Genomic DNA, 22,605 nt, shown 5'->3' on the forward strand with positions numbered 1-22,605 from the left:
CCTACATCATTATATCATTACCTACTACATTACTTCTTTGAACTAATGTAGATCATTAACGTTCTTCATAATCATTAAGGAATGTCTCCATATCCGACCGTAATAAACTAACATTACAACCCGCCTCATTTAAGTAAACACCTCCACTCTCATTTCTTCCCAGCTCGATAAAAACAGACCTTAAAAAAATAAAACTTTAGCCATAAAAATGAAAAAAAGGCGAACGTAATTTTAAATGGCAAAGGGACGTCGCCGTCATCCGTAACCTTAAAATATTCTTCCCTGTGTGCCCACACATGCATAAATCTTCATGAGCCGCCATCTTGAAAGTGCATTTACCACGTACGTAGGTAATTTCGAAGCGATGTTGGCAACATTTATCATCATTCGCAGTGGCAACACCAAGGAAGACGTATCATGGTGGGAAACTATGTGGGTAAAACTTCTTATCTTTTTAACCAGGTGTTTGTATACAATTAGTTTGAAACTGGGAAGATAAATTATGAAAATGATTTATATGGCTTGCTTTAAGGATGTTTACTTTGGTTTAAAAACATATTTTATAGACAGTTTAATAAAGGGTGTGTATGATCCGTAATCGTGATGAGTAATCGATCTAGAAGCGAACGCGAAGCAGTGCGGTGACACGCGACTTCTACGCGATGCGGTGTGACACGGCGACTATGTCCTACGTTCATGTGAATCGTTTCGTATTGTTTTAGTTGTCGACATAATGCCAATTGATCGCATCGCATCTGCGGTTGGTCACGTAGACCACGTCAATAGATTTTGACAGTTTGTTGTTTTCGCGCCGCACCGCACCGCATCGCCTATGTATTTCCAGGCCCGTAAGTACAATTTTGACAACAGGATTTTATACTACACCAGCGCCATCTAGTAAGCGCTAAAATGAAAACGTTAACTGTAAATGAGTCTGACTGATGGAATGTACAGAATTAATATACTTCGAGGCCCACTTGTCGCGCTCATTAATCTCGACACGAGAAAAATAGTTCCTACTATGTTCTAGTTTTTTATATGTCGGTACTCCGAAAGAAAATGTTTCGGCTACAACAAATTTTGTTTCACTATAAGTAAACGTTTCAAAATTACCTTTAGATTCCATTCTCAACTACACAGAATTAGTATAACTAAAATTCTATTATGCATACACCCTGTTATCGTGATCATAATAGCACATGAACGCTTAATTCTATGCTGCCTTGGTACTTTACCTAACAAAACAACCTTTTCTAATAACAATCACCTTAACTTAACCAAAACGAGCATCAAAACACCTACCTACACTTGATGTTCTCCTAATAGAAATTTAAATTTACGATATTGCAATAAAATTTTAATCTTCACTTTAAAAGGCGTGCTTCGTAATATATTCTTTCCCGTAATTACACCTCTGAAATTAATAACCAGGGATATTTTGTACCCGCGGTCTTTTGTGCGTGAACTTTGTGGCCGGGAGAGTGTAAGATAAAGTGTAATAACAGGGGCCTATACGACCCAGGTAACAGGGGAATTACTTACCGAAACGGTGCCTCCTTCTCTGCTTATTATTCTGTAAAAAATAAAATACAGGCATGAGTATTTTGTGGATGTATAATAATAACGCATTCAGGTCCTCATGTCGGGTTTTATTTTAGTATTCATGACTTGGGTAAATTATTGTTACTTCAACTTTTTTTTGTGTTGAACACACAATACGGTATTGTTCGCGAAAGCAACAATTCTGAAGTTAAATAAAGCAATAATAAATGTAGAGAATAAAGTTCGTTGCATTTGGTACTAGGAGTAAAACTGTGCAGAAGCAACGTTACAATTAATCCAACTCTCAGCCACGGATTAACGTGACACGAGCCTTTAAATCCCCGAGCGCCGTTCGTAAATTAACCCTGAAATTGTACAATACATTCCACCAGCCAGTATTAATACAATTTCAACACGTTTTCAATTTTCGAACTCCATGTGAAATATTACTACAACCTCCTCTTCCGTGTGCTATCCTGGTATGTGTAGAGTAAAATTAAAGTGATTATTCTAACCGATTGGAGTAGGGGAGCATTCTACAAAAAGGAACAGTGTCTTACTAAGATTTTATTTTCATTCCGCCATAGTTCTATACATTACGATTTTATAGAAAAAAAATATATTCGAGATGTATTAATGTTTATGAATGAAATAATCGAATACTTAGTAGTAGCAGTTAGTAATTATTCTTTTAAAAAATCCTGTCAATGCAACTTTATCTCGATTGCCACCAAAAATAAACGATCACTAAAAGTCAGTAAGTTAAGCTATAACTTCCGCTTGGAATTGCCAACAAATCGCGTTAAACTGCTCATGAAAAATATGGCTAGTTCTGTAATGAGGTGGAAGACCATTGTAGATAACTTACTGCTTTAAAGCGCTTGAAATATGAATTATGCTGGACCACGCGCCACAGTTTGGCCAGTTGAGCTCACACGTGTTTCGGTTCGGACACACTGCTGCGAAAATTATCGAATTATCTTAAATTGTTGGTTTACGTAGTGATGATTGTTTTAAAAAAGTTCTGCCACTCTAGGCAAATGGCATTTAAACTATAATCGAATGAGTGAATAGAAAACTCAATACCTTAGAGCTTGACATGAATTTTGAGACAGATTTTCGAATATCAGTGTCAAAAACCTTATATCTGGGGGCACGGCAGTGCCCCGCCAAATCGAGCAAAAAAAAGCGGCACGGCCGTACCATCCTTTTCTCGAAGCAATTCGGGCCTTTTTCGACCCCCTATAATTCGGTTGTGGATAAAGCAAGAAACCTGAATCTTCAGTAACTAATCCGGCATTGTATAAACACGGAATATTTAAAATTTCAGTCAATTTGAACCAGTAGTTTAAGAATGACAACTTGTTAAAGTTTCTAAATTTTGTCACTCACTGACTCACCGATCATCAAAAGTCCAAGGCACTTCTAGCAGACTTAGAAGCTTCATATTTGGAATACATATAGAGTTTAGTGTCTTAATCATGGGAAAACTTAAATATTTTGTAATTTCGGTCCAGTTTTCCAGGTTGGTGGTGGTTATAAATTTAATAGGTGTAGATAGGTACCTACCATATGAGGCAAGGGAGGGGGTATAGGGTGGGTAAGGGTGTGTTTAGCCCATGAAACTGAACAACAACAAAAAGAAGTGAGATCCCATCAAAAACATCCTGTAAAAAACCCAAGTCTCGCAGCTCAGTGTTTCTACCGTCAAAAGTTGTGAGATCCATGTAATACCAAGTCGGTTAATCTATTTAGTGTCTACTTGAAGGACCTTCTGTCTTAAGTTATTACATAAGTTATTATCATGCCAATATTAAAAATATTTAACGTTTTAAACAAATAGATCGACTTGGACATCGCATGAAAACAAAATGAATATTACAATATTATATTAGATTCTTTAGTCTCTCGCGCCTCACGCGATTGAAACTCTCGTTCCTGTTGGTCGCTGGCCCGTCGTGCTGTGTAGTGTGATACATACTAATAATCAAATCAAGCGATGTCCAAGTCGATCTATTTGTTTAAAACGTTAAATATTTTTAATATTGGCATGATAATAACTTATGTAATAACTTAAGACAGAAGGTCCTTCAAGTAGACACTAAATAGATTAACCGACTTGGTATTACATGGATCTCACAACTTTTGACGGTAGAAACACTGAGCTGCGAGACTTGGGTTTTTTACAGGATGTTTTTGATGGGATTAACTATTCTATTACTAGCACCAAAATACTATTCGTTAGATAGGAAATAATATTTGTTTTAAGTCTACACAAAAACCAAGGAACCAATTTTAGAATTTTGATTAAATTCAGTCTATTTTTACCACGAGCAAATTAATATGATGTCTAGTTGATTATTGACCGCCCGTAGTCCGGTCCCATCGGTGTTGGTATTGAAAATACAAGCAATAGCCTTATTTCCCTCGAGACTGGCTTACAAGGACACCATCAATTTGTTTTAGAAACAAAAAATTAAAAACTTTTTAAACGTTTGTCAGATAAAACTTTTTAAATGTTTGTAGGTTTAATTAATTTGTATCTAATTTTAAGTTGATTTACATTAAGATATCTTTACAAAACAATCGTGGAATACAGGTTATGTTTAAAACCAAAGCCAAACGACTGACAATTGAAGATGAATACATAGTTAAGCTACGAAGCAAGTTTGTTAACTCGTGCTACGGTTTTCGTAGCAAATTGCGTAGCATTGCTACGCCGCGTAGAGGGGACCGCTTTCAGCAGCTTTAGAAAGAATTAAGCAACAGTTATTTTTTTTACTTTACCCTTTTTACTGTATTGTACTGTGTACACAGTACAGTACAATAAAATAAAGAATATTCTTGTTTGTCAAACTTTCATTCGGTGTGTCGACGTTTCTCAATTAATGACGTCACACGCGCGCTCCGCAATAAATATTGATAACGCAGTTCCGTTTGGACAACATGTGGCTCTGACGTTTTAGGGATGTTACTCTGTATTCTTATGGCAGCCTAGTACGCCTAGTGCCAACTGTATTAAATTGCTGTCAATACGTTTCATTAGTTTAGTTCCATTTTATGGTAATAAATAAAGGCTGGTTTTATTTAGTATTTTACCAAGTTATGTTATGTTTTGCCATGAATAATGGAATATTGCAAGCGCTTAGAAAATTTTATTCTCATTTTTCTATATTGATAATTTAGTTTAACTGTATAACCGTATTTGATTAATTAATTTCATGATTTGCACATTCTAGTTAGGAATAAATTAACAAATAAAATCTGCGCATTCATCTGTGCGCAATAAGGCCGGGAAATGCATTCAGGCAATGGCAAACAGCGTGCAGGTCCAACCAATTACATTTTCCATTTTGCACAATATGCAAATTCAAATACCGAATAATCAAAGCTTGATTCGATTTAAACTCGATTAGTTGGTCATTGGTTAGGCAATAATCATAATATGCAAGAACGGTGTCATGTATTAACCTCCCGCGATGTAACACGTTCAAAACAATAGCGAAACAAAATCTAAATATGAATTTTACAGTGAAAGCGTCAGAGCGAGCGACGCGGGGACATGAACTATCATAAATATTGTTCTCATACACACGTTTACGGGGACGCTGGCGTTAAATCCTGCGATAACACTGCCAACGGCGGCCATATTTCACGGCGGGAAAAAATTAAAATGTGTCAAAATGACTCGACCGCGCCCCTTTACACGACACGGAAGTTATTAAAAATGCATAGTTTTTCGCAGTATCGCCTCATTTGACAACGAGTGTGTTATTTCGTTACGTGGAACGAACGAGTTGCTTAACTGGCCGGTTTGATGGCTGAATGCCTGACTGCCGGAGCGGTGTGTTTTATTCGCTTTTCATATTTTAATTTGTTTTGTGAATTTATGATGACGACGCCTTGACAGTCTGACAATGCTTTTATATCACAATCGGTGTGGTTTTGGCTTGGGTATACACAAAAAGGCTTTTTTAGAAACAAAGACATATGATCGTACCTTCCTTATTAAAATGTATGTCGTGATTTGTCTGAATACAAAACCGTTACACCTTACTTCACTTCACTTCACTTTATGGTATTATCGCGATCTAAAACTGTCCCAAGTATCTCGGTGTACTGCGTCAGAGTATTTGAAGTTACGAGTGTTCTCAATATTCAAGTACTTCGCATTTGCGATTAGTCAAACAATTGAAAGATTTATTATTTCCTGCTTTACCATAAAATCGTTTGATTTTATACAAAGCTTGATGTGTATTGAAGAAAGGTATCGTTTGTGCTCGAAGTACTGTGTTGAACATTAAAGGCTGATATTTAAAAATAGAAATATTTAACATTTGCTCTCAAATATTGGATTTTACTTAATCCTCCAGGCTTTCAATGCTTAAATGTTTCCGAGAAAATCACTTGGAAATATTTTGATGAAGTTTAAAGCACTTTACCTACAGAGCTCTATACTGCTATAGAAATGTTTCTCCTCCAACTTTTACCGCATCGTCAACAACTCGATATAAAGTTAGCTTCCATAATTAATTGCTATTCATTACGGCACCGAAACTCGATCATTACCAGCCACATAAAACAGGGAATGGACTCACCTGCCAGCCGCCAATATCGACCTCTCCCCGCTTAAAAGTCGCGCCGAATTCACAGATACCGAACGAAAATAGAATATAAAACGAACGGATATAAACTGTCAGACGAATATATAGCTTGTACAATTTTATACCTCTGCGTAAAATGCCTTAGTTATAGGCTGAACGATTTTAAGCCTACGTGAAAAAAATAACTATTGATTCTTATTACTTGTCTATGTGTAGTGGATGTTACCGGTCGCGTTGCGATACTCAATTAGGTTGATTGATTCCTTTGCATACAAAATTGAATAGCTTTTTTGGATAGTAAATTGATTGGTTGATACAGTTGTTTGTTTAATTGTCAGTTTTTACCACTTATTGCCCCAGTTGCGAAGTTAGCATTTCAATGAAACCACAACGCGCTGGCTTGTACCTATGTTTTTAAATTTCAAAAACGTTTGTATTCCGAATATAATCGAGTTTTACATTCAAATATTTGACATTTGAACATGTCGGTCCAATCAAATGTCGCCGGAGGTAATATTTGTACACATTTTGCCGTATCCTATCTCCATATTAACTCAATAGCGGTTTGAGGTTTGAAGGCAACAACGTGTAAACTGGAATTCAACGTAAATTCCACAAAATACGAGCCGAAATACGAACGCGGTATACGGTACAATAAATTGTTGTGTTAAAGCATTGTGTACGTGGAAAAATATTTAAATCAAAGGTACACATATGTATGTATGTACATACAACAAAACATTAAGGTTACATAATTTAGACGGCCTTTTGCCCAGTATGATGTGTTTAGTTATATTTTTTTATACGTGCAAAATATTAATGAAATTTTCATGAAAAGTTAACACTGTCTAGAAAGTACGACATATAGACATATTTAATGTATATTTCTGTGGTACGATCAAAAGAATTCGCCATTAACTGCCATACTCAGAGATGTTTAATAATTACTTCTTAAACTATTCCTTAGACTTATTCGTCAACTCGCGAGTGTCAAACTCGCGAGTGGTTATTATAGTCTAATATAATTGCAAAATTAAAAGAAGACGCGAGTTTGACACTCACCAGTTGATGAACAAGTCATTCCTTAGTAAGGATTTTGTTCCGAAAACAATTGAACTGGGTTAAGCAACCATTAAATGACTCTGAGTACGATAAGTAATTGAACATATAGCCATTAAAATAGAGATTCAGATACCATATCAATATCCTATCAGCTTAACCTTTTGATAAATAAAAATTCTATTATCTTTAGCATTTCTCGCTACAAATTCTTAATGACTAAACTCGGTTGTAGATAAATATCTGTAAAGTCAGGTACAGTTGAAACTGTTGTAATTTCAAAACAAGGTTTCGTTAAAGTTTAAATAAGCTTAGGGTGGGTATCAGAGATCCCTTGTTGCGATTATTCCGTTGAAACCCGGGCCTGTAGCATATGTATTGTGTATTATGTATTGCCCCTAATCTCCTTAAAGGTTTAGGTTATGTAGATACGTAGTTTTGAACAAAACGAATATTCCCCAATCTTGTTACGAATGGAGTTACTTTTAGCGAACTTTGATTGGTAGTAAAAAAGTTTTTTATAAGGCGTTATTGGATTGATTTAGCATATACTCGTACCTGCCTGTTTTGGTATTCCCTTTGAGAAAGGTTACGAATATTATTCGTTGAAAGGGTTTGCTTTATAAAGTAATATTGAAGTTTTGGTATATCTGTTTATTTGTTTGGAAAATGCTTTACTTTCAAAGGTACTCAGTTGATAATGTAGACTACATTACTTATATTAAAATAGCACTACTTTTTTAATACTTTATTAAATCTAGAACGTGAGCCTTTTGCTTTGTAGTCACAATCGCATTTGCCGTAGAGAATCCTAGTTATATTCCAAGAAATAAGTACCAGGACAGCAGAATGTTAAAGAGCACGCAACTAATAAAACAGCAGAAAAAGTATGAAAGCAAAATGTAAACAGACGGATCCCTCGAGACTGCACCAGCGGTAGTTGTAGATGTAGTGCAACCGACAGACGGAGTAGCGATTTATCTATTAGCGAATCAGAGATACGGTACGGTTGGCACAATGCCAGGGACTTATGCATTCATGGGGTGACTAAACAGGTAGCGTCGGTAGAAAAAAGTTTTTAACGGCACACAATGTGGGAAATTGTCGGTAGCGTTGCTTTTCTTTTTAGTACGGAAAAGTAAAATATCTGCTTTAAAAGTTATTCAAAGAAAAATCTACTTAATTTTAAAGAAAAATCAAAGCATTGGATAACGAAACGAATAAATACAGCTCACAGCTCACTGGCGCGTAATTTGTGGCGCTTCTAAATTTAATATTTTAAAATCATTGAAGTTCTTTCCCTGTTCCGGAATACTAAGGAGTGAGACAAAACGCGAATTTGCGGCAACAGGATAAAATTGTCTGTAAAGATGGCGGCGAGGACGATTCGCCTTCCCGACACAATTGGCGTCTCACGAGGACCTAACGCAATTGCGCCGCGCTGCTAAAATCACGTGTATCCCCAACGAGCTTATTTAGTTTTTTGTTTAAGGATAAATTGGCTATTGTTCCTTCATTGTTATGTATTATAGCAGTGGAGCATTTTTGAATGGTTTAATTCAGTAAACTCCTATCCAATCATGTTTACCTGGTCAAATGGAACAGCTCGGTGAATGTATAAATAAATAAAATAAAGCTTTTATTTATTTAAACAGGTAAAGCACGCAATTGTGGGATATGTGTTCTATTAAAATAACCCAAGCCGTAACATAAATTAGCCATGTAGGTTAGTTAATAACTAACTGCATGCAGTCAGGTCACCAGGGTATTCACCCATTGCGCCACAGTAAATCGATACCCCTGTCTATTTTCAAAATGCAAATGAAACCCTTTTTTGGGTTCCTCGTTATGATATAGACAAGGGTGCGATAACCGGCATCATATTTTAATTATTTCAGAAAAGCTTCGCTACGAAATTAAAGATACTAAATTAATTAAGGGCAGAAATTTTGCGGTCTAATCTAAACAACATTGTTCTTACTTTATGCTTTGGTAAAAAATGATGAAATTTGAGGCTTTAGAAAGTATTTTTTAAAGACTTTTGTAGGTCGGCTAAACTTATTAGCGTCTTATAATTTTAACATGGATCGAAAGTATTATCTTTAGAATAAAGCTTAGAATAATTTGTCGAGTATATTGATTGAATGCGTTATTCGGAAGTGCTGTCAATTAATGACCAGGGCAACAGACGTACGTAGAGCCTTACTCAATTAGTGCCGCACTCTAACTCACTTAATGTTGCTGATTAAGAGCAAATGGACTTAAATGACAGTAGGATATATGCCATGTGCTGGCATACATTGTCGCTTGGAAAGGTAGATAAATTACTGCTCTCCTAGTCTGTGTTGTTCGCATTAGAACATTAGTAATGAGAAAGTGTGCGAGAAACATTTCTTTTGATTCTTTTCTTTGCTTTTTCTTACGTCATTTACAACTTAAATACATCTAGAAGTTATTTGGTATGCAGGTAAGAAAATAAAGAAGTTTGTAGTACACAGGATATTGTATTTTACAAAGGATATTTTATTATATTATATAAGAATTTTATATTTTGCTGTGCCCGACAGGGTCCATAATTGTGACTAAATACTGTATTTTCTAACATCTGTGTACATTATGGATGCAAAAAATACTTGAATACTTGAAAAGGCAGTAGCCATTATTATACTAAATTGTACTATTTTTAAGAATGCCAAATCGTTTGTATCCATAGCTCGACAACGACACAGTACTGAAAAAATGTTTTTTTATATCTATTTTACACAAATATAATTAATCAATTTAAATTCTGATTGCGATTCTGATTACAGTATTTCTATTTTTAACGAACAATGAAACACGCTTAATTAAATAAAATTATTCATTACAACAAATATACAAATAAAATATAACCAAAATATGTATTAATTTTGGCCGACAATTTGACCAAAATGTGGTTTTCAATAAATTAACCACAGTGTGTGCGTGGCTGTAGGTATGGTGAATTGTTATTATATTATATTAACAGAAATGTGTTGCAGGAAGAATAGAGAGATGCAAACATATATACATTTTATATTTTCTTAAATGTAGAAATGAATTGCTGTTCGTTAGTCTCGCCGAAACTCGAAAACGGCTAAACCGATTTGACTAATTTTGGCCTTGAACTGTTTGTAGAAGTCCAGGGAAAGTTTAAAAAGTGAAAACATTTTTATGTTGGAGTTGGCACGCAGTTTACCAAGAACGAGAAAGTTATATGGAGAAAAATATGATCGAGAAAGGAGTTTGTCATAGGAAGATATCTGATAGAAAGTAAAAAAAGATGTATGGATACAACTCTAAATAATTTGGGAAAAGAGCAGAAAGATGAAAACAATAGGTACTTTTTTTAATGGGGAAAATCATCCAATGACTTCTCCCGCTTTGGGCGAGAGAAGAGAGCGTGTCATACTCTTACTGACTAACAACCACCCCGCTCCTACTCCTACTTTTCGCGTTCCGGTAAACCCGGTAGGTAGTCCGCAATTCCAGATTAGAGATAATAGGTACATGCGGTAGCTATAACCTACTTACGGCTAGTTAGCTAATAACTAGTCACCGTAAACTATGAAGGTACTCGGGTCCACCTATTGGACTTTAAAAGTAAAGTCACTATCACTACACTACATTAATTATACATGTTGGATTAAAAACATTTTTAAATACAAAATGGCTCCAGCCTCCAGGCTCCGTGTGTGTATACAGCAAGCTTGCCAATTCCACGCTCCATATATTTCCGTACAGTATGTTCGAGCACGCATTTTTCGGCATTCGACTTTCGGCAGCACGATCGATTCGGTCAAACGGCTCGGCCCGTTGTTAAAAATGTATGCCTTTCAATATACCCCATATCACTTCGCTGTGGGAAGTCCGTTCGTTGATTTGTTTAAGAGGAATTGGATTGAGTAGTTGCAGTCACGTGAAAATTCTGTATTAAAGTACTAGGGCGCCAGAAGTTTATGGCACCTAGGGAAGGAGTAGCGATGGCTATATTATATTCTATTTGGACGTCAGAAAATGGGTTAATAGAACCAATATCGTTGATTATTGGGAGCACTAAATTATTTATTTATCTACTAAAACACTTTTAAAGCTGAACCGTTTGTTTCTTTATTTCAACGCGCTAATCTCCGGAACTACCGGTCTAAATTGAATAATTATTTTTACGTTAGGTCCATTTATCGAGTAAGGTTATCTTACTATGTGTTTGTGTGTTATTCAATAACCTCAAAACGGCTGAAAGGATCGGGATGAAATTTGGAACAGGGATAGATTGTGGTCTGGAATAACACATAGGCATAGGCTTTTTATGCTATAGGCAGAAGCTAGTAGGCTATAAAACATCACGCTACGATCAATAGGAGCTGAGCAGAGCGGGTGAAACCGCGTGGAAGTAGTTAAATAAATACAGGTATTTGTACGAAATATAATACTAAAGTAAGAAGCTCCATAATAAGATTGTACGGTTTCATTATTGAACAATAACTTGTCTTCTATTAAAGTTCACGAGTGTTCAACCTTTGGCACTGGATACTCCCCGTGGAGGGGTGCAAGCGAAACTAGACCTTACTTAATTAACCAAAGGGGTGAAAGTCAATTCTCCCGTTAACTCCGCCTGGGGTAAGTTATTGAAATTATGCAAATTAATAATTAGTAAGTTTATTGTGAAGGAGTGGCCGCGATCAGTGCCCGAGTCGGGAAAATATATTTGATTTCTTAGTATTTGGATGAGGAATTGGAATTTATTTAGTTTTACTTGAACTTATTAAAGTATTTCTAGAAATCTTAGTCTGAAATGAATGATTTCTTACAACAACATTAAGACTGAACGAAATAAACTAACTTTATAAAAGCGACTCTTGAACCCTAATTAGAATTGAACTGTAATATCGTTCCGTAAGTAACTAAGAAATTAATGTACTCCCTTTAATAGAAATGAACAGTAATTAAATCTCGGATTAACTTTTGTTCTATCCGTACATACATCGAGAATGTCTCAAGAGGTTTAAACAATAGACCGCAGCAAACGACACGACTGCTCAACTGCGCAGCAAACGCAATACTATTCAAATAATTTAAACATCGAACTCACCATTCCATATTGAAACAAGTTGGCCAACCGTCAAATATAGACGTTACTACCAACTTTTCGTTCCAAGTTTAAAACATCGTAGTTATTCTATCATTTCGAAACGGAAAAATTAAAAAAGTTGGACAGGGTTGTCCGTGTCTCGTGTTGACTACGGTCATTTGTTAACATTTTTTTCTCGACGAAATCTGGACCGCTTTGAATGCAAATTGAGCGTTTTGTACTCGGAAGGCGCTGGGTTTTTTTTTAATTATAATTATTTGCAGCTTTGTACCTTCTTTAGCCTATTTTAGGAGACAGGATTAACGTCAACGAGACTGGGAGTGCCTTGCTTCGGCACGAATGGACAGGCTCGACCGGAGTGGTAAGTACCTCACAGAAAACCGACGTGAAACAACGCTTGCCTTGTGTTTCGTTGTGTGAGTGAGGTTACCGGAGGCCCCAATACCCCCTTCCCAATCTTCTCAATCCCTGATTCCCCAACAACCCTTAAATTCCTAACCTCCAAAAGGCTGGCAATGCACTTGTAACGCCTCTGGTGTTTCAAGTGTCCATGGGCGGCGGCGTTTGCTTACCATCAGGTGATAAGTCTGCTCGTGTTCCATAAAAGAAAACGAGAACAGTTTAAGGAGTTTTCCCTTTAACGATCCGCAGGGAACTACTTATATGAGAGTTTGAGTTTGGTCATGGTTGCAAATTGCATTTCTGCGTTTAGCTCCACAAGAACTTGGCAAATAATAATTCATAAAGTTATTAAGTTAATTGTACGACGAATAAGTTGGGTAAGTTGCATAATATGCTCAAAGTGGGGCTGAGAGCAAATGAATGGAGTATCGCATATAATTTTACAAAGCCATTGCAGCCGTAGCTAAGATTCCCTGTAGGCGACTGCGATGCTCTCCAAGTTGTGAGCGAGGCAGGATTCTAAGTAAATAGCTGATTTAAATAACTAAATCCTGGTTGAAATACTAAGTCTTGTTATTGCCAAAGGAAGGACAAGATTATGTTTTTATAGGTACCAAAATAGCTAAACCGATTTTACTCTTTATTTTTTGCTAACAGTTATTTTTAGCACGAGGAAGATTCCAATGAATTTTGATTAACTTTTGTATTATTTATTTTATATCTAAAAATATACGATGTGATCTGAAATCAATGCTTTGACTTTGAAGAAAAAAGCTGAAAGTACAGTACGACAGCCTTACATATTCAAAAACTGACATTGTGATTGTCTTCGCAAACAAATGGCATTCGCTCACAGTTGATAAGTTGGTGGAGCCAACCGCGCACTGGACAATGAGGCCGCAGTACCGGTGAGATAAACAGCTAATCCCGAACCACCAGCTTAAGCCCTCCTCGCTTAACGCTGAGCTGCACTGCCCTCACAACCAGCTCATTATTGCTGCTCGCCTGGTCGCTTTGTTACTCTTCGAATGTTTTATGAAAAGAATGGCTTGACTGTAAAGTTACTTGAGAAATAAAAACAAGACGGTCTTTATTTGCCAGAGTTGTAGAAAGCTTTATGTAACTTATGAGTCCCTGGTAATGTTTGGTAAGTTTATGACTGAAAAGTATTAAAAGATTTTCATTGGTGTATTTGAGAATTTCTCAGCGCATAGAAGAACTACTAATGTAATTCAAGTCTTGCTCATTTCGAACTGGGCTTTGATCGATAAACAATATTATGAAAAAATATATTATAACTAGGAATAAGTGTTGTGTTGATCAATCATTTTCGTATCTTAACTCGTTAACTATAACTAACACATTGAACATAAATATTACTAGGAAGTCAGTAAAAAGATCAGGTAAATAATATTCCAAGTGTTGTCATCGATTTTAGCTTAATAGTGGGCAGTGTAAGAGCGCTGGACCAGCGTGTCTACTCGTCCAGATAAACAGCTAATCCCGGTAAAGCGGCGTTAAACCGCTTACTTTGTGTGAACATGCTACAACTTTCTGTGCGCCTGGTACTCTCGTTTGAATTTATTTTATTTTTCATACAATACTACATTATTACTTATCTCAAAAAAAAAAAATTACTTTGTTATTAGTATATAGTATGTTAGTATTGAGTTGTATTAGTATACTCTCCTACATGAATATCCCAGACGAGAAATCCAATTTTGACCGAAATTTTAAATCGGACTTAACTTCTAAAGTCCTAGTATACAAGTTTCTTTTTTACTGTAAATAGCAACCGCTTATTTGCTACCACTGAAACGTTAACAGTCTGATATTATTTACAAAAGAACTCAGATAGCTACATATTTTTCTAAATTAAAAAAGTTGCCTCACAGAATTTGTCGGCTCCTATTAAGAGCACCGCGTTTTATTTACTTAGAGAAATTGTACACGGGTGGTTGTACATTTTTACTAAATATTTCTTTTTTTAATTATTTTTCATTGTATCAGTAACTATTTACGCAATGATTAATGAGTACCTAAATCTATGTATACTATTTTTATAAAGCTGAGTTTGTTTCTTTGTTTGTTTGATCGCGCTAATCTCCGGAACTACTGGTCCGATTATAATAATTTATTTTTGTGTTGGGTAGTGCATTTATTGAGGAAGGCTATAGGATATAAAACATGATGCTATGTCCAATAGCAGCCAAAGTCAGAGCGGGTGAAACTGCGCGGAAGTAGCTAGTGCCTAAATAAAAATATTACTTACAGAAGGTTTGTTTTCCTTTTGAAACATGCAATATGCAAAAAGCATAGTAACTAACTTAAATAAAACTGTGGTAATCATAATAAAATTATTTATTAACTTGACGCTTAACCAGCTTATAAACCAAAAATGTAATCAACACTGGTTACATATTAATATCGCGCGCGAATCTAATATTTTAACCAGCCCCAACACGACCGCTTACGTAAAACGTAATTAAACATACCCATCACACGATCGCAGATAGTTTAAACATTCTAAAGCGGGCCACGCATTATAAATGTTAGATACCGTCTGCCCATTCATAAGACATTCATTAGACACGAGACAGACCAACGTTTGGGCACGTTCATGTCTACGGCCGTCCCTACGTCAATTAATGCTAACTAAGGCATCATGAACCTTTAAATACTACATACGGATTTGGCGAAGACGAGATTCGTTGTCTTACATTTCCAATTTCTCTCTTAAGCGTGCCACGTAAGGTGGAAATTGGCGCAGCAAATATAATAATACATAATTTGCAGCGGACGACTGACGCGGCCCGGGGGTCAGATAAATGGTTAATCTCATGAATAGTGTGCTTCACGGGATTATATTTTGTATATGTCGGATGCGGTTTCCAATTTAAGCGTTGCAATTTTGGGTGTTGAATTTGTGCTTTTATTTAGTCCTCGTCCACTGTAAACGTTTAAAAGAAAAAAAAAATATGTTTAAACGAAGTTACTAAATCTTTTCTGTTATTAGTTCCTAGTTCCATGTATAGATGTATAGCAAACGAGTGTATTGTCCCTAATTCAGTGCGGTCACCGAACTATTGCAATATAAATTGAAATTATGAGCCTCAACTTTATACAAATCCTATTTGATGAAGATATTTTTTATTAAACAGACGAAATTATCTATCATATCTTATTATCATAAATGTTAATGAAAATCTAAGAAATAAATACTACATTTTTAAAAGCTAATTTATTAAAAACAACTTCCCAGTTACCGTAATACATTTCGTAGGCATTTTTCCATCTATTTCAGTATGTGTTTAAAGAAGGGCCTGACTTATTATTAACTTATACTTAAAGTAATGTTGCAAAGCATATACTTATGATAAGAATTTCCTTTAGCCATAATAATATATTTCTGTAACAAAGCCACAGTATGTTTACTCCGGCAAACAACAAGATTTGGTCCATAATTCGCTTTTATTCCCTCTAAATTATATTTCATACAAAGAGCTGGCATGATAACTTCATAGGTGAGTCATATAAGTGGCCGTGCCAGTCATAAATTCGTGTGTCATCAAAATACAATGTGTACTCACAAAATACAAGTTAAACTCCACACGTTTGAATGCATTAATAATAATTACTCGATTAATGCTACCAGGGTATCATAGCACACAAGCTGATGTAATTACAAATTCATTTGAATTGTACCCAAATAGTAATATTTACCCTAATGCTCGAGTGGGGTGATTTCAGCCTATTTACAAATATATATTAACATTCGTGATTCACGTTGTGTGAATGGCAAGATTAGTATTATTAAGTACAATTAGTTAGGAATATATTGGATAGTTTTAGTACTCGTATCTTAGTTTCTGAAGTCTAATTTAGTTTGCACGTATTTGTTTGTATGTAGATTAAAATGTCGAACGTGCTTTCATTTCATTTGCTGCTCTGACATGTCATTAATTGCACATTACTTACATTTCACTGCTTCGTTTAGTTAGTTGGTACCTAGGTACTTACACGTGCAATTATCGCGCGCAAAATAGCGAGTTCGGTTTTAGGTTTAGAATAGAAAATCTAATATTAAGTAGTCTTGTTCGTCTTAAAGCGGATGATTCTTATTAGTTAGAGATAGCGGGTTAGATTTATATGTTTCAAAAAATATGGACTTCAGTATGTACTTATGTAATAAAAGGGATAGTATAATTTGTGTTTTAGTTTTTTTTTAAAAACGGGTGCATTTACAAACATACAATTTCACATGCACATGACACCCATACCCGAAACAACAATTTGTGGATCACACAAAGAGTTGCTCCGTGCGGGAATCGAACCCGTTACACGTTGCACGGCAGCCAGTTGCCCAGCCACCGCGCCAACAGTGCAGTCATAATATAATATAACATATGCACACACATAACCTAACGCTTGTCTCTCATGGAGGTAGGCAGAGACTATGGAATGCCAATTGCTACGAATCTTACATACCTCTTTCGCTTCATCAACAGTCATCAGTCTTTACATGCATGTTTGTTGATTAGGGGTACTTTTAATTTGGCCATTCTTTAATATATCGCCAATCTGGTCGATATATGTCCTTCTAGGGTTCCACTCATATCCGCTCTATATACTTCTTTCGTGTAAATCTGCTTTCATCCATCCTTTCTACATGTCCAAACCATCGTAACATTCCCTTTTCAATCCTTGTCACTACACCATCTTTTAATCCATCCAATAGTATAATAACAAATGAAAAAATATTGGTTGCTCCTGTTCTCCAACTAAAATCTTTTTTGTAATCCAAAAATCACTTTTAGGCAATTTCCTGACTACCTATCCTACTTAGTATTAAAGGAAAAATCACGTGTTTCTTCTATTTACTTATTACGGAGCCGTAACACGGGAATATTCGATCAATACCTACAATGTTCTATCTGAACATAATCCCTCGCATCCTGGAGTAATCCCCTATGTCTGCCGAGCCCCTCGGGAGCATGTCTTATTACTTGCTAGATAGGAACGTAGTTATCGCTTATTCTTCATGCTACCCTAGTACAACTATTATTGTACGCCTTCTTATGTAGAGGAGATTCACAGTTATTGATGATGATGCTGATGGTGAAATGATAGCTACATAATGTTTTTTAATTGCAAAAGAGTAACCCATGGAATTTCTTGATAGTTAGCTATCATCGCTCCTAATAGAGGGTTTTAAAAACGGAGGAGGAAAATTGTTATTTATTTAAATACAAATATGAAACTTAAATCCACTCTCATTTCTATGACAAATAGTGCAGGGAACAATAACAGTAAGTCATATTCACGGAATAGTTATCAGCCAGGCTGTTCCTAGTTGTGTAGAATATAAGGTAATATGTCGTGGAACGCAAGAGCTCACGGGGAAACCCGTAAGGTAGTGTGATTCACTACGTTTAGTGAGCAAAAATATTATAATTTGTGGCTATGCTCTGTTTGCTTGTCTGTGTGTCTGAAATTTATACAGTTGCACCATATTCTATACGTTTGCTAAAAGTGGTTACTTCTTGATTCAATTTGGGCAGAGATTTTTTATATTTAATTGGTTGGAGTTTGTTCGCTATCTCGTCTGGTGGTAAGTGATGATGCTTCTGAGCAAAGCAACCTATTTACTCGAGACCTAAAGACACCAGGTTGTGTTTTTCAAGAAACACAGTAAGGAATCCCACTTACCAAATTTTATTCTCACATCTAACTCCGCCCACCACAGGCCACAAACACAATTAACAGAAACCATAATCCATCAATAACATCTTAAATCCGTACATAAACGGTAAATCTTCAAGGCAATATCATCGCTAACATTCAGCAGAACTGTGGGGAGTTGGAAATAATCGCTCAACCGGCTTCGACAAGACAAATGATTCAAACGGTGACCATCTATTAGTGTACCGACAGATCGACGAATACAGCTGAGATTGATAAATTATACTTAGTTTATTTTCACTTGATTTATTTGTTACAAACTTTTCTTCGTGGTAATCTGTAGCCGCTGCGGGAATTATACATTCGCCACAAACAATTACCTTGCAGTTTATGTTTTCCTGGTACTTGGTTTCTTGATTATTAAAAGTAATAAATGTGGCCGGCCCTTCTAGAGATTAAATTCGGACATTTAACAAAATTAACCAACTTTTCTGTTTTGTTTTGCGAGAAAGTAAAAAAGTAATGATAAAAAGTTATTTCCAAATTATATTTAGACAATGCAGTTTTGACGGCAAATATGTCAAGTACCTATAAAATGTTACCAACCTTTTTACTAACAAGCAATTTTATAATTAATTTATTATTTATTTTGGTTTGTTATCAAATTAAATAGCAAACTATTGCGAAATTCTGCTTATGAATATGAGCCTCTAGCATGGCTTGAAACTAGTCGAGTTCCTCGTCAAGTAGTTACGTGAATAAACCAAAAAAGATAATAATTAATTTAGTATGTCTCATGAAAATTATAATAAGTACCTAGATCTACTGTAAGGATGTTGAAATCTCCTTTTTCTTATTTATTCATTTTTATACTGCTTCTCAATCCCATAATATTTTGACCAACCACAAAACCAAAGCGATGGTTTATCCCAGTGATTCCGGCCTGTAACTAAGTTAGCCCTGCTTTTAACGGGAAAGTGGCGTTAAATATTTTAAAAGCTTTTTTATTTGATGTGTTAGTTAAATAAAATATGGAGTCGGAAGAGTGTGATAACCGCTTTTTATTTAAGTAGGCCTCTCAAGGATTCAATTTACCTTAAATGTTAAACCAAGTTGCCTTCTGAGAAAAGTTGTACGATATTTTTTTTCGAAATATTTGGTTGCCACATCACACTAATATTATAAATGTGAAAGTTTGTTTATTTGGATGTTTGTTCGTTAATCACGCTGAAACTACTGAACGCATTTTGATGAAATTTGGTATACAGACAGGGTATGAGCTAACTCGAGTGATAGGATACCTTTTATAGTTTGGCAGAAGCTAGTAAGTAATAATGTCACCAAAGATTTCATGCTTTATATTTGTTCGTGAAAAATAATTATACGTAGTCGTACTAAATGCAAATGGGAGAAGGGGAAGTGTTAAAACTCATGAAACCAGTTTCAGTATGTATTACTTCTTTTTCTCTCCATTCTGGCTAATAATGTATTCTAAACAAAAAAAAAGTGCACAATTCATAACTTGTGATCTCCCGGTAGTGAACCGGGTACAAAGTGCCGGTTGGAAGCGGTGTACCGGTTTCAAACAGGATGCCTGCCGCTAGAGGGCGCAATATCCGTTTCCTAAGAAGCAACGTGGAGTTCTGTTTATAATAAACTTCGTTCGAGTTATGTTCGCCTAGTACCACCGCATGGCTAACCGTGTTAGAGGTAATAATTATTATTAACGTCATCATGCATAGTTGTTTCATTCCTTTATAATACGAACGTAATAGGTAAAGAAAATGCATTTTCCATCAACTCTACTAAAAAGAATTAAACTTTTTGGATTAGTTAGTTGCAGAAATAGAATCAGAATAGTAAATTAGTGGAGAAAAGCTCTACTAGTTTCGAGTTACAGAGGGACTCTTCATCATGAGTAGCGTGCGCAGACGCTGCAACGTCGCGCAGCCTACAGCGCGCACGGTAGGCTAGTATTAGGAGTAGAAACTGGTAGACCTTTTCTCCATTAATTTTCGTGAACCATGATTTTTAGTTAACTTAGTATATCTCATGATAGTTATTACAAAAATAACTATTGTAATAGAATATCATCATGATCCTTTCAAGGAATTCTGCAGAAAAACTCTTAAAAAAACTAATTGCACGCTTCTAATAGAAAAGGCGGTACGATAAAAACGTGTACAAGGCAAGGTGCAAAACGATTATACAGACCGCATCGCTTCGTCTCTCCTTCGGTGCAAAAAAGGAAACACTAAAGACTATTAGGGAAACAGTTATTTTTAAGAGCTTTGGCACAAAAGCTGAAGTACTTTTACTACAAACGTTCATGAATGGAGACTCACATTGACAATACGAGTGGTTCTTAGTTGCATGGACCGTAATGATAGTCATTAAGTTTCTTCAATTATTTTCTAAGACATTATGTTTATGTTTTGGTATAATTAAATGGTTATTGTTGTCTTTTCTAATTAATGTTGGTTGTGTCTGCTAATCAGATAGTTTATAGTTTTCACTGAAGTACAAATGTCATATTGGTTATATTACAGACAGACCTTAGCAATAACCTAATCTGCAAATGGTAAGATACGTTTAGCTACGAACTCAAAACTAACGATAAAAGCAAGATCTTTCCTTATATTCCAACTGGTAATACAAGTAGGTACTAAGGCCACATAGAAAAGAAGGAGTAGTAGGAATGATGATGAGGTAAGAAAATTAAAAATCGAATAAGTCCGTCAGTTCTACATAATGAAAAAATATATTAGACACGTATTTTTTTATTTCGTCATAAAGGTTAACAATATTTTAATAAAACTTATTAAAGTTTAGAAGTGAGAGCAAATGCGTCTCATTCATGCATTTACGTACAAGATGTACCATCTGTACGTAAATGCATAAAGCCGACAACGTACTTGTAACGCCTTTGGTGTTTCAGGTGTCCATGGGCGGCGGCGATTGCTTACTATCAGGTAGACGTCTGCTCGTTTACCTGCGTGTTTCATAAAAAAAATTCGATATTTCAAATCGATATATCTTCGATAGTATTTGTTTCCGTAAGAAAATAAAATACACATATCTAATATTTTAAAATAATCTACAAGACGGACATTAAAATAAAACATACCACAACTGGTAAATAAAACTGCCAGGCAAATAATCTGCTTTGCATGTCTCAGGCGTAATGAACTGCCGCTTGCTAAGCATCGAGTGCTATTTGCTATTTCTCTTCCCAATAGTCTATGTACTGACGTTGCATACGACACCAAACTTATGTACTTTATTGCGAATAAAATAAAACAGCGCTTTAAATGAATTTGTTCAGTAGAATGAATGAGTTCCGCATTTTAAATTACGTTTTGTGTCATGCAAGAAATGTGAAGAAGAATTAGATTGGTTATTTTTTGTTTCAGTTTTTAGTCAATTTATACCTTGTTATTATTGTCTTTTATGATGATAGATAATAATAAAATGCCTCGTTGGTCAAGTGGTTGCGAGGGTTCGATTCTCCCGGTCTAACAAAGAATTCTAAGTCTTTTCGGTTTAAAAAATCCTTATAACTAGTAGCATGGAGTCTGGAATTGTGCCCAGTATACGGCAAGAGGTTCACCCTCTATTACATAGGACTTCTAACACAAATGGTGAAAAGTCGGTGTACATTGTACAGTGGCATTACGTGCCGTATATTATACGTGACATTGTTGTGTATTTCAGATGTACACACTTTTTTTGACAACGCCAAATGTTCATTGGACTCTACTCATATTTCAGTACATAATATATTTAGTTCAATAAAAAACGAATTAATCTAAACAAAATTCGTAAAATACACAACGAAAACATTCAAAAATAAGTAAGTAATTAAGAATGCACACCACATTTTACTCCGAAACTTAAATACAGACAGTGCAATAAAATTTGGCATCTAACGCGGGCTCCGTAATATAAGTGCACCGTATAACGAAGGAAGACGGAGGATCTTGACAATTGGAGCCGGGCCAGCGGTGGGTGACCCCGACCGACACTATTTGACATTGTTATTGCTCGACCACTCGTTGAATATTGAGACCCGGTACGTGTCCGCACTATACTATCCACTATACTACCTATTTGAGTATTTGCACTCTTTTATTTTATTGCCTATAGATACTTCTTTTGCACACTTTCGTTTTAGTACGAGAATTTTTATCAGACAAGGAACTTAAT

At 35.6% G+C, this 22,605-nt stretch overlaps 1 protein-coding gene across 2 annotated transcripts in view; it reads right to left on the reverse strand.

Moving 5' to 3' along the window:
- The window catches only part of LOC118274615 (uncharacterized protein CG3556), a 99,456-nt gene that overhangs the window by 56,478 nt on the left and 20,373 nt on the right, over positions 1-22,605 (reverse strand). For both annotated transcript variants that reach the window (XM_050697048.1, XM_035592244.2), the window contains exon 2: positions 1,543-1,573. The gene's annotated coding sequence lies outside the window, so the exon portion shown is untranslated. The remainder of the gene's footprint in view (positions 1-1,542; positions 1,574-22,605) is intronic.

Source organism: Spodoptera frugiperda, chromosome 11 (genome assembly GCF_023101765.2).
Source record: "Spodoptera frugiperda isolate SF20-4 chromosome 11, AGI-APGP_CSIRO_Sfru_2.0, whole genome shotgun sequence".
Taxonomy (NCBI): Eukaryota; Metazoa; Arthropoda; class Insecta; order Lepidoptera; family Noctuidae; genus Spodoptera; species Spodoptera frugiperda.